The sequence below is a fragment of the Pseudophryne corroboree genome, chromosome 7, assembly GCF_028390025.1.
Source record: "Pseudophryne corroboree isolate aPseCor3 chromosome 7, aPseCor3.hap2, whole genome shotgun sequence".
Lineage (NCBI taxonomy): Eukaryota > Metazoa > Chordata > Amphibia > Anura > Myobatrachidae > Pseudophryne > Pseudophryne corroboree.
In genome coordinates, this window is record NC_086450.1 from 70,255,632 (window position 1) to 70,272,016 (window position 16,385).

A 16,385-nucleotide genomic window follows, 5' to 3' on the forward strand; every position below is an offset into this window, starting at 1 on the left:
ATCGCAGGTCCCCGTAAACTCTCAACCACTCGTTGCTTTTTTATGTGGTCCGGACACTGCCACTCCTCCGTTTGTTGTTTAGCCGCCTCCTTCCATGAATCATATGTTTCCTCACCCTGAGGTATTGGCTGGATTCCAGAGAAAATGCGTAATCTCCTATAGCTCCCTTCGTAATGCCACCTCTCAAGCTGAGTAACGACACGATCCATTATGGACTCGAACTGGCCCCCTAGTCGGTCTTCACTATTCTTGAAGGTGGAATCACTCCCTTCTCTCTCTCCATCTTTGGATTTTTTTGAATTACCCACTTCATCCGTTGATGACATCTCGGGGTTGTTAGCACTGGGAGCATCCTCAGTTTCTCTGCCACTCAGACGTTGACTTGGCCAAAGAATATCCCATTTCCTTCCTGAGTCTTCATCTGCTATTATTCTACAGGGAATTAAACTAGCATCTAGGTCTTTTCCCGTTTCTATAAGTATAGCACATACTTCTCCCAGCTCTCCTCTCCACTTATCCACTATGCAAGGTTCATACACTCCATACAGTGTCCTGACCTTGGATGTTATATCACTGTCAGAAAATGCCAAAAAACTTCCTTTTATACCGAAACACCTTTGGGGATTTTTCCCTTTCTGTTGACACCACAGATACATGTCCTCTCGTGTAACGCAATCCATATCTCTATCCACGTTATTTATACACTAGTCTTTCCAAACTAGGCGCTAACCTGGGATCTCAGCAGTGCCTCCAGTTGTAACCACCCCTTTATCCGTGTTAGTATCCGCTAACACCAGATGGTTAGTATTATTAGTATGATGTGCCTCCACCTGAGCTATTATATTTTTGGGCTCGCTCAGGTAAGCCCAAACCTCTCTAGCCTTTATTATCCTTTCAGAACGAGACTATTGTGAGCAGGGAGTTATATTGTGTTGGTTAAGGCAGTATAATAAGTTATAATTATAAAGTAAATACCTTCCTCTTCTTTTCCAGGTCAGTCACGTCCTGCTGAACCCTTCGACGGTAAGTATAATTGTATGTTTCTGTCATATAGGTTCAACACAATAAGGGCTTTATTAATACTTACATCCATATAATTTATATAAGGTATAATGATAGACATACAGTTTTCGCTATTCCATATACAAAAACATCTGCATGCAATACAAAAAAAGTAAATTATCAATAGACCAAAAAATGTAACTCTTGTGTAATAGAGGCTAATACCTGAATACCCGGGTATTCTAAGAATAAGTTACCAGTAACTCAAGCAACTCTTCTAACTGCAGTGTATATACGTTGGGGCCCTTAGTTATGTCACTACTAAAGAGAGTCAAATTAATTCCAGATGTGTCCGAGAATATAGTATATATATATATATATATATATATATATATCTTGTAGATTCAATGTTCACTGTATTCCCTTAGGATTTAAATCAGCATAAGCAATTCCTTTTATTCCTAAGTCAGGAAACATGTAGTTATATGGTAACTGTTACTATTTGTTACCATTACTCTGAGTCAATAGGTCGTATCCTGTATCCACTCTTGCTCTTTCTATAAATATATTTTCTCTTGCTCCATTTCAATATAATAACTACAGCGGTATGATATCTCCCTTCTCAGGAGGCTGCTACGTCCCAGCTCCCCTCTCCAGAGGACCTCGGCCGCTCATCCGTCACACGGAGACCTTGGCTGCCCAACGGTATAGCTCCTCCCTGGAGTCTCGTCTCGCTGTCTCGCTCCTCCCCGCGTCTCTTCCCTTAATACTGGCGGCTTACACTGATATGTCTATGCCGCCGCTGACAGCGCTGCTTTGCGGCTCCGCCTCCACTCCTTTGCTCCCGGGTTAATTCCGGTCAGACACAGTGACGTCCGTCCTCTCCTCAATCACGCTCTCCTCTCCTCAGGCATCCGACCACAGCTCCAACCGAACAGCCTCTGCCCTCGCTCAGCCCCGGCAGTTTTATTTCTAACCTCCTCCTGGACTGCTCGTGCTCCTCCCGTGAGCCCAGGTATGGCAGTTAGGTCCCTCGTGAGCATATTTCTAGATCCTTCTATACTAGTGTTAGGTCCCTCGTGAGCATATTTCTAGATCCTTCTATACTAGTGTCCATATATTCTGATATAATACATACATATATTCACAGGCATTTCAAATAGTGCCTATATATATTTACAATATTATTACTATTGATCTTTATGCATATACATATATTCAGTCCAGTCCATATATGTGGGTTACATAAGTAAATATTTTATTATCCAGTGCAGCATGCCACAAGAGAACATGGGGTCCATCCACTAAGCCTTGGAGAGAGATAAAGTGAAGAGAGATAAAGTATCAGCCAACTGGCTCCTGTCATTTCCAAACACAGCCTGTAACATAACAGTTGGCTGGTACTTTATCTCTCTCCACTTTATCTTTCTCCACTTTATTACTCTCCAATGCTCAGTACTATGAGGGGTAGATGTATTAAGCCTTGGAGAGTGATAAATAGAGAAAGAGATAAATTAACCGCCAATCAGCTCCTGATATGTTTCAAACACAGCCTGTAACATACCAGTTAGGAGCTGATTGGCTGGTACTTTATCTCCGTCCCACTTTATCTCTCTTCAAGGCTTAGTACATAGACCCCTTAGGCTGAACTGGACCGGGTGATAATAATGAGCAAACATAGACATTCCCAATCCACTCAGACAAGAGGGACCAATCCCAGGTTTATTCCCATTCCAAATAAAGTTTTTATAAATAGTCTAAACTGTGTCAAGAAATTAGGCCGGGACTGAGATAAGTATTATCTGTTAAAGTTAAACTAATTAAGAAAGTACATTAATTTATTAAGCAATGAGGTGTAGACGGGGTTCCGAGCAGTAGTGTCCTGTTTTACAGGATCCAGAGTGGAGGATAATTTGCCTGGAGAAGAGACTCCTATGTAATTAGAATTCCTGCCTATTAGACTTTATAACACACAACATGAATCAGCAGCTGTCAGTAACAGTAGTGGGCTTTATGTGCTACATATTAATACTGATAAACATATCTTATGTCCAGTGCAATCTTGTCTTTCTCTGTCATTGGCTGACAGACTTGTTATTATATTATTACCACAGGTGTCTCAGAGACTTGAAATGTCTTATATTTAATTAAAATTAACTTGGAATGTAAATTGAGTTTCCTGTTCTGTGCCCAGCCTCTTATCATTTGCATCTGTTTTATTCCACGCTGTCCTCCTGCTGCTATAAAAGTAGCTGAGTCCTATCTGAGTGATCATATCTCACTCTCCATCCTCAGGTGTCATTGTCAGGTATGTATAGGATATTCATTATTTCTGAAACATCTGCTCATGAGGGGAAATGTAATAGAGTGTGAGAATCAGAAAGTGAGAGATTTTGGTCAAATTCTCCTGTTTTTTTTTAAAGTGGCAATCATTTACATGGCAAAACCAGGTTGATTTTGCAATGTAAGTGATTGCCACTTTAAAAAAACAGGAGAATTTGACCAAAATCTCTATCTTTCTGATCCTCACACCCTATTACATTTCCTCCATGGTGTTTTCCACTTGATGGCTTTGCTAAATCTTCTCTCTACCCAATATTAGTACATTGGGGGAGGTTCCTCCTCTGGGACTCTCATCATTCCCTCTATTCTGTATGATGCCCGCACTCACTACTATACAATGCATAGGCCTAGTCTATATGTGAGTCCTGTGATCCTGCTACATATAGTGAATGATGGGGCTCCACACCTACTGTATTCATGTGGATTTAGCATAGAGGGCATTTAAAGTGGAGATCCAAATTCATGTTATTTAGACCTGATATTGTAAATGTTTCCCGTACATTGCTGGGAATACTCACATGTTATCAAGAGTGAGCAAATACTATTCAGTGTACGTGTGCATTAGGGATATGCAGAGGGGTTCGGTATGTAATACCGCCGCTGCCGGTATCCTGACAATCGGTATTCTAACCACATACCTATGCAGAGGAAAGATTACCCTGACACTAGAGGTGTGACTGCTGACAGACGTGATGCAAGAGAATCAGAATTAGCAGGCATGCAGTCATGCAGTCAGGCCGTGCTAGGGTGATCGGCACCCCCTTGCAAATGATAAATTTGCGCCCTCCCTCCCATACGTAATAAAGGGACAGCACTTGTTACATAACAGTAGTGCCCCTAGTAATGTTAAGCTACACAATAGTGCCCCTTATACACAATGCCCATAGTCGTGTTCGTCATACACATAATGTCCACAGTAGTTGTGCTGCACATAATGCCCACAGTAGTAGTGTCTCATACACATACAATGTCAACAGTAGTATTCCCCCTTACACATATGTCCACAGGAGGGGAGAAAGGTGGGATTGTGGTACACACACAGGAGATCAGCGCCGGGCGGACTGGTGATTGAAGAGCCGCTTCACTCTGCCAGCACCACTGCCATCATACAGGTGCAGGAAGCGGGGAGGAGGGGGAGGTAGCTGACGCCAGAAGAGCCCTTCTGCGCTGCCAGCGCCACTGTCATCATACAGGTGCAGGCAGCGGGGAGGAGGAGAGAGGTGGGAGAGAGGTAGCTGATGCTGGAAGTGCCCTTTCACGCTGCCGGCACAGTTGCAGACTGTGCGGAGGAGGGGGAGGAGAAAGGAGGGTGAGAGGTAGCGGACACCTGAAGAGCCCTTTCACACTGCAGGCGCCACTGCCACCATATATGTGCCTGCAGCGGGGAGGAGGGTGATGAGGGGGAGGAGAGAGAAGGGAGGAGGTAGCTGACGCAGGAAAAACCCCTGCACGCTGCCGGCACCACTGCCGTAATACAGGTGCAAGTAGCAGGGAGGAGAGAGTAGGGTGGTAGGGAGGTAGCTGGTGCCTGAAGATCCCTTTTACGCTGCCAGCGCCACTGCCATCATACAGGCGCAGGCAGCAGGGAGGATAGTGAAGGGAGAGAAGCTTGCACCAGCCCTGACTACACCCTAAAACATAAAAATGCAAACTACATATCACTGACAACACTAAAATAACATCATAATAGCCATACAACCACCCAATCCAACTACAAGTTGCATTAAAAGACACCACCCACCCAACCCCACCCCTTATACTTACCTCAGCTGGAAGAACTTGGTCTCTGGTCTCTGCAGAGTGTGTACACTATGAAGCTCAGAAGACTGGAGACAGCCCATGGGTGGAGGAAAGGAGGAGGAAGGTACTTGGGGAGGAGACTGAGCAGGTATAGTGAACTGGTATAGGAGGGAAGGGGGGGCGGAGCCTCCAGGCAAGGAGGCTAGAGATAAGTTAAAGATGAGATGGGGCGGAGCCTCGGGGGAGAAGGGGCGGAGCATCGGTAAGGGCTGAGAGTGAGTGTGACTGACATCGAGAGGGGGGCAGGGTGACCTGTTCTCTCACAGCACAGTGCATACTGACACGGGGCACCAGCCAGTCTGGTACTGTACGTTATAAAAGACGGACCCTGGCCTGTGAGAGCAGCATCTGATAAGTGCCAGTGTGTCCCCCACGCTCACCATTCAGAGTGCGGTGCCACTGGTTCTGCAACCGCAGCCCCTTGACAGAAACATCTGTGGGCGGGCTCTCCAGTCTATGCTGATTAGTTGTGATTTCTTTATGCTGCCGGCGACGCTGCCTCTAATGCAGTATGAAAGGTGCAGCGCAGCTGGCAGCAGCAGTCATGTACAGCAGCAGAGCAGGGAGAGCGCCTCTCCATTGCAGTGCCTCCCTGCCTTGCAGGACTTTGCTGAGCGGGTAGCGCCGGCTCTGCATGCAGTCCTGAAAAACTTGGAAGTCATCTCAGAGAAAGTTGCTGTACTGTACAGATGGGTCCTTGCTTATCTTGCTTATCCGTGGTAAGATAGCCACGGCAAGTGTGTCCGCAACGGAGTGTGCGTACTTATAGCGGCTAAGTCACAGGTGCAACTAGTCGCAGTGTGGAGTGGCTAATCTTACACGCATGTAAGATCGGTGGGAACACATTTGTGGCCAAATTTGTCTTATGCCCCATACACATGGGGTGATTTTTACCTTTTTTTTTAAGCGATCTGACTAAATCGCTTAGAAATTAAGCACAAATCGCTCCATGTGTATGCCCCATAGTGATAGCGAAGCGCAGCCTCGCACAGATCATTTATACATTCAGGCAAGATCTAGTCAGATCGCCTAGCATGTGTATTCAGAACATCGGTTAGCACAGATCGCTCAGCACACATAGCTATTTGTATAGCGGTGTATAGTGATGTGTGCTGAGCTATCTGTGCTAACCTAGATCGCTTAGCACACAGGCACATGTCTCCCTGTGCGTACCCCGCCTTAGTTTTCCAATTGGGAATGTTGGCAGCTATGTGTAACTATAGCACCATATGACTAGCTAAGTCCAGAGACAAAGAGGCCGCTGCTTTGGGTGGCAGGAGTGCCATGGATAAGATGAGCATATCTACAGACACTGGGACTAAGCTATTTAATACTGGGGACATAGGCATGGCATATATATATATATATATATATATATATATATATATATATGTATATATATATATATATATTTCTGTGCTGTACCCCAGTGTACTATACGATTATTTTTCTGTGACACTGCTGGTCATGTATATATAGACAATGGGAAAATACAGCGCCACTTATGAGAAAACTTGTAGCCTTAAATAGTAAAATCACACATTCATTTAACTAAAAGACACTCCCTAGTACGTAAGGGCGTCAGCTGCCCCCTAAGTAAACAGTTATAGTAAATCACTGTGAGAGAAATAAATATAAAGTAAGGGGATAGGGGTATGAGCAACCAATGATGTCCCACAATAGAATAAGAACAGTAAAAGATTGAGGATATAGCTAATACAGATCAGATACCCAGTATAAAAGTTAATATAGACAATTTATTTATAACAGCATATAAAAATAGTAAATAAATACATTTAAAAAAGAGAGTAAGAATAATCTTTTACTGCTCTTATTGTATTGTGATATATATATATTATATATATATAATTTTTTTATTTTATTTGTTATTTTTTTTTTTCTATGCTACACCTCAGTGTACTATACGATTATTTTTCTGTGACACTACTGGTCACTCACACCGCAGTGTATAATCATACATTTTGACAATTTAGGTGGTACCGCCAGGGCCGGTTCTACACCTTGTGGCGCCCAGTGCAAAACTTTCCACTGCCCCCCCCCCCCCCACGGCAAAGCAGTTAGTGTGCGCGCCAAAAAATAGCCCCCCAGTGGATTTGCCCCCTGTAGCTGTGCCCCGTCGCTCGTTGCTTTGCCCCCACTAGTTGTGCCCTCTGTTGCTGTGACCCCCTGTTGCTTTGCCCCCCAGTAGATTTGCCCCAGTAGTTGTGCCCCTGTTGCTTTGCCCCCAGTAGTTGTGTCCCCTGTAGTTGTGCCCTCTGCTGCTGTGCCCCCTGTAGTTGTGCCCTCTGCTGCTGTGCTGTCAAACACACACACACACACACAAAAAATACTTACCACTTCCCAGCTCCTGCTTCCCGACCGCCGCCGCTGCTGCTGCTGACGGAGCGTCTCTGGCCTCCCACGGCTCCTCTTTATGGGAGAGACGTCAGGACGTCTCTCCCATAGCAGCGCCGCACAGACACTAGAGGTCAATAATGACCTCTAGTGTCTGTCCCTGGAGCCACACAGCCCACGGCATCCGCTGCAGCCGGGGAGCGGGGTGCGGGTAGGCGGCGGTGCCTGTGGGGTGACTGCGGCCGTGCCCCCAGGCCATAGTGCCCCGGGCGCAGGCACTGCTTGCCCGCACCAAGAACCGCTCCTGGGTACCACAACTGTAGGTGGTCCATCCCCAGGAGTGCTGTGTTGTCCATTAAGGGGCTGCTGTGTACATCCATCAAGGGGCTGCTGTGTCCGTCCATCCAGGGGCTCTGCCCCAGTGTAAAATTAAAATAAAAGCTGTACCCCAGTGTACTATACATTTTTTTTCCCATAAGTACTGTGACACTGCCATACAGACCACAGTGTAATATTCCTTCTCATACATGTATTGTGTGACACTGTAGGTGGAAGTGAGCCACAGTGTTATATTATTATTTCTGACTCATACACGTATTGTGTGACACTGTATGTGGAAGAGAACCACAGTGTTATTTCTGACTCATACACATATTCTGACATTGTAGGTGGTACATTTTTTGTACAAATTCTGGTGTGTGCTGTACCTGTACCCCACTAGTGCACACAAGTAGTTGCAGTACAATTGTTTGCCCTGATCCTAAGCAAATCAAGCTAACTCATGCATGCACAAAATGCCCTATGATCTATTACCAGACAACATGGCCAACTGCACTTTTCTTGATAAATTGCGGTGATAGAAGGTGTTTTATCAGTGTGATAAGTGATAACAGAAAATCTTTTCTATTGCCGTACATTCATGAATTAATTGCTTACCCTTACTATGATCCCCCATTGTGCATGGATAATGCATTGCAGGCACATATTATTACAAGCTATATGAAGAAATGCCATATATAAGAATGTTTTGTATAAAGGGCTATTTCATAATTATTATTATTATTATTATTATTATTATTATTATTATCATCATTATTCCATAATGGACATTTGTCAAAATGAATAATATTGCACAAGATGATGTGTCCTGTATGCCTATATATTCAGTACACAACTGTGTTGCATTAGGCAGGTGCCACATATAATTAACATTGTGTTGGGTGAATAAGTTAAACACTTATCTGACAATTTTTTTTCCCCCAAAAACCGCTCAGAAATTGTCTGGGGCTTTTTTAATGAATGAATTAGGTGAAGAACATGACTTTAACCTTATCCAAAACTATTTTAGTTTAAAACAAAAAAAGATAATTTTTTTTTTACATTTAAACCCCCCCCCAAAAAAAAACATTGGAACATCGGTCAGCACCATCAGGACATCGATAACATCGGAAACATTGCGACCATTGCAACTTTCCTTTAAACAGCAGGGACGGCCGGCAAGTACACAGTGGGGGGATGTTGATTTACGCTTCCTCAGCGGCTGCTACTGTCTGCAGCTGCTGGGTAGGGATTATTGCTGTGCTGACCAATCACTGTAGTGAGGGTGCAGGAAGGCAGAGGGACCGTCCGCTCCAGGGGCGTATCTAGAGGGGAGGGGACCCGTGTGCAGTCTCCGGGTGTGGGCCCCCTCCTCTCCCATCATGTAGCCAGCAGCAGCGCTGTTAGCACTCTGCCTGAGTACTAGAGACTCTGGCACAGTGCCAGAGTCTACAGCGCATGCTCAAGTCTCCGAAAAAATGTCGCGGCGGCCATTGTTTCAGAGACCTGCGCATGCGCTGTAGACTCTGGCCCTGTGCCAGAGTCTCTAGTGCTCAGGCAGAGTGCTAACAGCGCTGCTGCGGCTGATGGCTACGTGACTCGGGAAAGGAGGGGTCCCACACCCGGACATCAGAAAGGTAAGTATATAAAAGAAATGTGTGCAGTGTGTGCGGTGTGGGCCCCCTCTGGACCCAGGGGCCCGTGTGCACCCCACACACTGCACCCATTATAGATACGCCCCACTGGTCCGCTCCCACTGAGAGCAGCAGCGGAGGGAAATTTCTCTTCCCTGCAGCTGAAAACACTTTATCTGACTGGTCGCATCCTGTTTATATGTTAATGTTTACCCTGTCTGAATAAATGGATGTATAATGACTCATTTTTTTATATTTTGTTGTTATAAAGGTCACTCCATCATGCCATACTACGGTAAGTAATCCCTCAAGACCTATTACTGAATTGTGGACTCTTCAGGCCTTATATAATAGCCTGCGAGATGCAGCATGGGGGCAATTACTGAGTTAGGCAAAATCAACCGGGTGATTACAGAAGAGCCACCAGCCTTTAGTTGCGCTCTTCTAACACTTGTTTCTTTCATCTGACTCCTCCTCAAATAGGACACATGTAAAAGACTTGGATTTCACATTAAGCACATAAACATTTTGCAAAATGCACTATATATTGTTTTTACCTGGCAAAAGTTACCTTACATCAAAGTCACTGTGCCCAAAGTAATCCCATGCTAGTCAGACATTCACTTACTAATGTATCACAATACTTTGATACCAAAATCACTAATCTGTAGCAGTACTTCATCACAGACTTGCAGAAGCAGTGTTATAGTCATTGTCTTATTCAAGATGGCGGCAGCTATAAGGGACAGAGAACATAAAGAAAGTACTGCGAATAAGATAGAAAACAAAGTTGTATATCTGCTTTATACTGTACATTATGAAACTCTATATGAACCTCTATAGTTTGATTTAGAAAACTGAATGTAGCTACCCTTAGAGATGTGTGGTTCGGTTCAGATTTGGTTCTTTTCACAAACGTATCGCAAGTTCGCATCTATCTTATTGGTTATCCAAAACAAGTGACAGCAAGATAACCAATAAGATGACATTCCGAACATACCGAAACTGAACTGACCTGCTCATCTCTAGTGCATACTTCTAAGGTGCTGTAGGGTTATAATTTGCTCTAGTTGGCTGGTTGGAATTTAGGGGTCTATTTATCTGATGATGCGGATGACAGGTGATAAAATCGCCCCAACTCGCACTGCGATAATTGAGTACATCGCATGGATGTATCAATTATCACATGCAGGGACAGAGCTTGCAGTCAAGCTCTTTCCCTGCGATGCCTCTCCGCAGTATCATCGGGGTATTTTTTGTAGAAAATACTCCGGTGTCCTGCTGTGCATGCGCCACCAACCGTCGTTACTGCCACTGCCAGGATCCCCCCCTCTCAAAAGAGCCCTACCCACCCTAGATTTTATACTTACCAGTACAGGAGCCGGTGTCCTCTGCTGTGGTGAGCGCTGCCGGGCACCGGGTTCTTCTTCTACGCTGTGACCCCCGGTGCTGTAAAACTAAAATGTGCTGCCGCTTTGCAGCGTCACTTTACTGCACCGGGGTCACAGAGCAGCACATGGGGGACCTGGCGCCTGGCAGCGCTCACCGGCTCCCTGGACTGGTGAGTATGGATATTTTATTCTTTTTTTTTTACAGTGTGGTCAGCTTGTGTGTCCATCAGACACACACAGCTGATCACTGGAGCCCAGTCCCCGCACAGCTTCCTCTGCCAGGGGAAAAGAAAGCTGGGCAAAGGTGTGCAGATCGCAGTGCTGCCCTGTGATCTCGCCAGCATGAGGTAGCGAGATTATCACAGGGCTCACTGCGGTATTTTCTGACAAATTTATTTTAGTAAATTTGGGTCCAGATTGCATTTCCATTGCATTTCCCATTATAAGTATGAGGAATGCGATCTGGGTTACTAAAAAAATCACAATTAAAGGGTTTGGAGCAGTTTTTCATGAAAACTGCTCCAAATGTCCTTTAATACATTTCAGTGATACTAAACTAATGTGAAATGGGTGTGAAAACACCCTTTTTTACATTATTTTAGTAAAAATAATGTTAATAAATGGGCCCCTTTATCTTATAATAATGGCATTAGCTAGCCCTTTCCAATACACAGCGCTGTCGGAGTGTGAAGAGGGATCTCTTCATATAGAACCCATCAGTGAATGTTTGCTGCTGCGATTCTGTATTTGGAATTGGTCCAGATATAACTACTTTGATAAATAGCTCCTTATGAAATATTTAAAATCACAGTGATATGCAAATGTTTTATTCACCCATTGCCTCGAATGATGAGTATACCCTTAAACTTGGGACTGTTGCGATATAGGAAACTGCAAACCCCAAATTAGAGCTGTGCCACGCACCTCCTTCCCCACTATGGTTTACTTGTAGCGGCACAATGTAGCGCTGTGCTGCTCATCATCATTCATATCAGTCCCTCTCTCATTGGCACTTACATTGTAAATTTGCTGTCACTCAAATCCACATTTATTATATGGTAGAGGTACTGTAGGCTGAGGCATAGGCAGCATGAGCAATTGCCCAGTGCTTGGTGCCTCAGTGGACCCCATCAGTCAGAGACAGAGTGTTCCCCACCGCTGACTGGATCTCCGGAGTAATCCCCTGTGAGACTCATTGCTGATTACTGGGTCACCTCTTCTCTAGGTTTTTTTCTCCACACACAAATGGCCTTGGTCAGAACTGACTGACACTGTGCCATCATGCTTATAATTAGACAGGATTTTATTTAATTGCTCTTTATTAACTTTCAAACCAGCAAAGATGCCACAACATAGCTCATTCACTTAAACTGTAAAAGTTACAGTACTAGGAAATATATGTGTTATGGTTCTGTGTGTTCATCAGTCATAAGTATCATCTAAACTCTAGATATGTGTTTTATAGGTAATCACAATTACTATCATGGTCCAGGACACGGCCCTTACTACAACAACTTTCATGGAAATTCTTCATCATACTACCATCATTACCCACCTCATGGCTTTGGACCTCAGCCACACTACAATGGTCCACCTTATTACCATGGGTTCCATTAGAAGAACAAGCCTGGTTGCAGCATGGTGAATATGATTGCCTTTTCTGTAGTCATATGTTGGGTGTTAGTGTATCGGTCTTACTGTGACTCTTTGATAGAATGTACTTCTGACTAAGGGGTCTATGTACTAAGCTTTGTATAGAGATAAATTGGAGAGATATAAAATACCAGTCAATCAGCTCCTAACCTCCATGTTACAGGCTGTGGGCTAAATGCATCATCGCTTAGAGAGTGATAAAATGGAGAGAGAAAAAGCACCAGACAATCAGCTCCTAGCTGACATATCACAGACCCCATTTAAAAAATTACAGTTAGGAGCTGGTTGGCTGGTACTTTATCAAACTCCGTTTTATCACTCTCTAAGTGATGATGCATCTAGCCCTTTGTTTGAAAGATAACAGTTAGGAGCTGGTTGGTTGGTACTTGGTTTCTCCCTCCGCTTTATCTCTTTCCAAGGCTTAGGGCCTTATTCAGGTTGGTTAGCAAAGCAAAAAAGTTAGCAACAGGGCAAATCCATGTGCACTGCAGGTGGGGCAGATGTAACATGTGCAGAGAGAGTTAGATGTGGGTGGGGTGTGTTGAAACTGAAAACTAAATTGTAGTGTAAAAATAAAGCAGCCAGTATTTACCCTGCACAGAAACAATATAACCCACCCAAATCTAACTCATTCTGCACATGTTACATCTGCCCCCCCTCCCCCCCGCTGTGCAATATGGTTTTGCCCAGTTGCTAACCAACCCGAATAACCCCCTTAGAACATAGACCCCTAAAAGTTCAAACCCATATGTAATTACTAGGAAACAGCCGTTCATACAATAAAGCTGTTAAATTGTGCCCCAACTTCTATGTCTTTTAAATGTTGTAGTTATTATTTACATAAACCCTTTGTGTGGGCTGCAAATATCATGTGACTGTAGCATCCAATCAGCAGGCGATGGAATACTTGTAGGAGGCTGATTATGTCAGAGAAAGAGTCCTAAGCTGGGTACAGATTTTTGCAATCACTTGGCTGATCGGGAACATGGGACCTCATTCAGCTATTGAGACAGAAAGAGCGATTTTCTCAATCCTGCTTCTGCTTAAAATGGAATGTGAGGAGCCGCCCAGAAAGTAAAAAGATGCCAACCGGAATTGTGTATGCAGTCACAGAAATCGAGTACCATCGAATAACTACTAGCTACTCAGAATAATGAGAATGCAGCTGCACCGGGAGCCATGTTTTCAATTGCAGGACTCGCCGCTGATGTGAGATGCATGCCCTGAAAATGGCCATGACACGCCTGCGTTCTCCCAACCACTCCCCGCAAATGCCATGTGTATGCCCACGAAGGCCCATCGCCTGTTAGTCAGCCTGTGATCGCATCCCAGCAAGATGCGATCGCAGAAGAATCACAAATCTTGGGCCGCACACGCTCATTGTATTCACAGGGGTTATGATGGCCCATAGTGTGTAACCAGCATGACCCCCTGTGACCTGTATAGAAAGACAATGGAATCAGGAGGCTGGCATCTAAAATATTAGACTGCACATAAGATATAACACTCTGATCCCACTGCATTGCAGGGGTGTTTTAAGGTGTTTATTGGTTAATGCTCCTGCAATACACCTATACAATCATGATATCATCAGCCTTATCACCTGTCAGGTGACTGGGCTGACGGTTGTATAGGTCAAACTTGCCTACTCTCCTGAAAGTTGCTGAAGGCTCCAAATTTTTTGGGTAGTCCTCCGCACCACCGGAAGAGTGGCTAGATCTCCCGCACCTAGGCCCTCATTCCGAGGTGATCGCTAGCTGCCGTTGTTCGCAGCGCAGCGATCAGGCTAAAAATCTGCACTACTGCGCATGCGTATGGGGTGCACTGCGCACGTGCGTCATACTTTCACAAAAGCCAATGAGGTTTTACACAAGCTCTAGCGACGCTTTTCAGTCGCACTGCTGGCCGCAGAGTGATTGACAAGAAGTGGGTGTTTCTGGGTGGTAACTGACCGTTTTCGGGGAGTGTGTTAAAAAACGCAGGCGTGCCAGATAAAAACGCAGGAGTGACTGGAAAAATGTAGGCGTGGCTGGCCAAACGCAGGGCGTGTTGGTGACGTCAAAACAGGAAGTAAATTGTCTGAAGTGATCGCAAGGTAGGAGTAAGTCTGCAGCTACTCTCAAACGGCACTTTTTTTTTGTCGCAGCGCTGCGATCCTTTCGTTCGCACTTCTGCTTAGATTCACTCCCAGAGGGCGTCGGCTTAGCGTTTGCACTGCTGCTAAAAGCAGCTAGCGAGCGAACAACTCGGAATGAGGGCCCTAGCCCACTTACTAGTGAAGCAGGCAGACTAGAGAGCTAACACTGGGAATCACAGCTCCATTTTGAGGGGACATGGCTAATAATGCACCCGCACCTTCCGTGCAGACCCGGAGTCCTAAAAAGCTCCTGTCAGTACATGCTGACATGTATAAATGCATCCTCCCAGCCGTCCCGCTGTTGGTGGGAGAGTCCGGGAGATCAGGATATTTATCCAGATATGTGGAGGGTTGGGAGATGTTGCACTGCACACAGGGTCGGACTGGCCCACAGGGGTACCAGGGAAACCACCGGTAGGCCCCACTGCCTGAGGGCCCACTCTTTCCTCTAGGGATCAGGTTCCAGACTGTGCTCTTGTATTATACACGGTATATATGTCGCATTACACTGCACAAGACAACTGTGTATGTCAATCCTCTGTGGAGACTGGCCACACCCCCTTTGTAGACTGGCCACACCCCTAAGTATGGGCCCCTACCACTGCATTCCCCCGGTGGGCCCTTTATGCCCCAGTCCGGCACTGACTGCACATGATGTGGAGGCAGGAATCTCCTGGGTGCAGCATTAAATCTGCCTGGGGACCCATGTACTTACTACTGGTACAAACACTGCAGACATGCACTATCCTGAGATTCATATATACAGTATGTACTAACCACAAATTGTATTCTTTCTTACAGAGTGGACCTGGATTTAAATTGAGTTTGGACTATCAAAGGAAAAATGTTTCCAAATCCGACTTTCCAATTGTACAGATGTCCTGCTTAGCACTGAGCGCACATATAACAGATACGTGTGTAATCACTTCCTTACCAACACTATGAAACTAAATACCATAAGTACTTTGTGTATTTTCTGCTCTGCTCACATTATATAATATTTACTGCACGCTATAAAATCTCAAAATAAAATTTGTCAGACTGAAGCAAAGTGATGTGTGTATTATTTTTCTTTTTTTTTTAAATTGGGGTTTCAACAATAACACAAACAGTACATTCATTATAGGGCCAAGAGAAAGTAACGCAAATTTATGATCATAAAGCCAATAAACAGTAAGCTTTATGATCACAAGATCAGTAGCACAAGAATACAAAACTAGGACTGCACGTTATGGTGGCAGAGTATTAGCAAATACATAAACAAAGATAGGGACACAGACAGCGACAAAGACAACATAATATATCGGAAGAGGGACAGGGCAGAGGGGAATTCAGAGATGAAACAGGTGATAATACACAACATGTGACGTGTCTAATGTTCAAACCAGAAGGTAATGTAAAACACAAGTCAAGATGAGCCTGCAGGTCCATGGAGCACAAACCAGTAGATTAAAAAATTCACACCTTGTGCCTGTGGGGGAGATGTATCAAATCTTCAAGAGATAAAGTGGAGAAGTTGCCCATAGCAACCTATCACCTTCTGTCAATTATCTAGTATGGTTACAATGGTTAGAAGCTCATTGTTTGCTATAAGGGTATGCGGTCTATAGATCTACAGTGTCTAGATAGACAGTCAATTGGTCAACATCAAATGATCTACATGCATCAGATTGACATGGTCAAAAGGTCAACATGGTCAATATGTCGACATGTAAAAGGTCAAGAGTGCTTATGGTCGACAGATACAAATGG

At 44.7% G+C, this 16,385-nt stretch overlaps 1 long non-coding RNA gene across 2 annotated transcripts; it reads left to right on the plus strand.

Annotated features, from left to right (window-relative positions):
* The first annotated feature begins 1,656 nt into the window (after positions 1 to 1,656).
* On the plus strand, positions 1,657 to 15,669 carry LOC134943383 (uncharacterized). 2 transcript variants are annotated; one of them, XR_010181506.1, is made up of 4 exons: positions 1,657 to 2,017; positions 9,724 to 9,747; positions 12,309 to 12,484; positions 15,435 to 15,669. It is a non-coding gene; the product is annotated as an uncharacterized LOC134943383 (long non-coding RNA). The 2 variants fall into 2 exon arrangements; XR_010181505.1 differs by lacking the exon at positions 1,657 to 2,017 and adding an exon at positions 3,249 to 3,310.
* Positions 15,670 to 16,385: the final 716 nt, after the last annotated feature.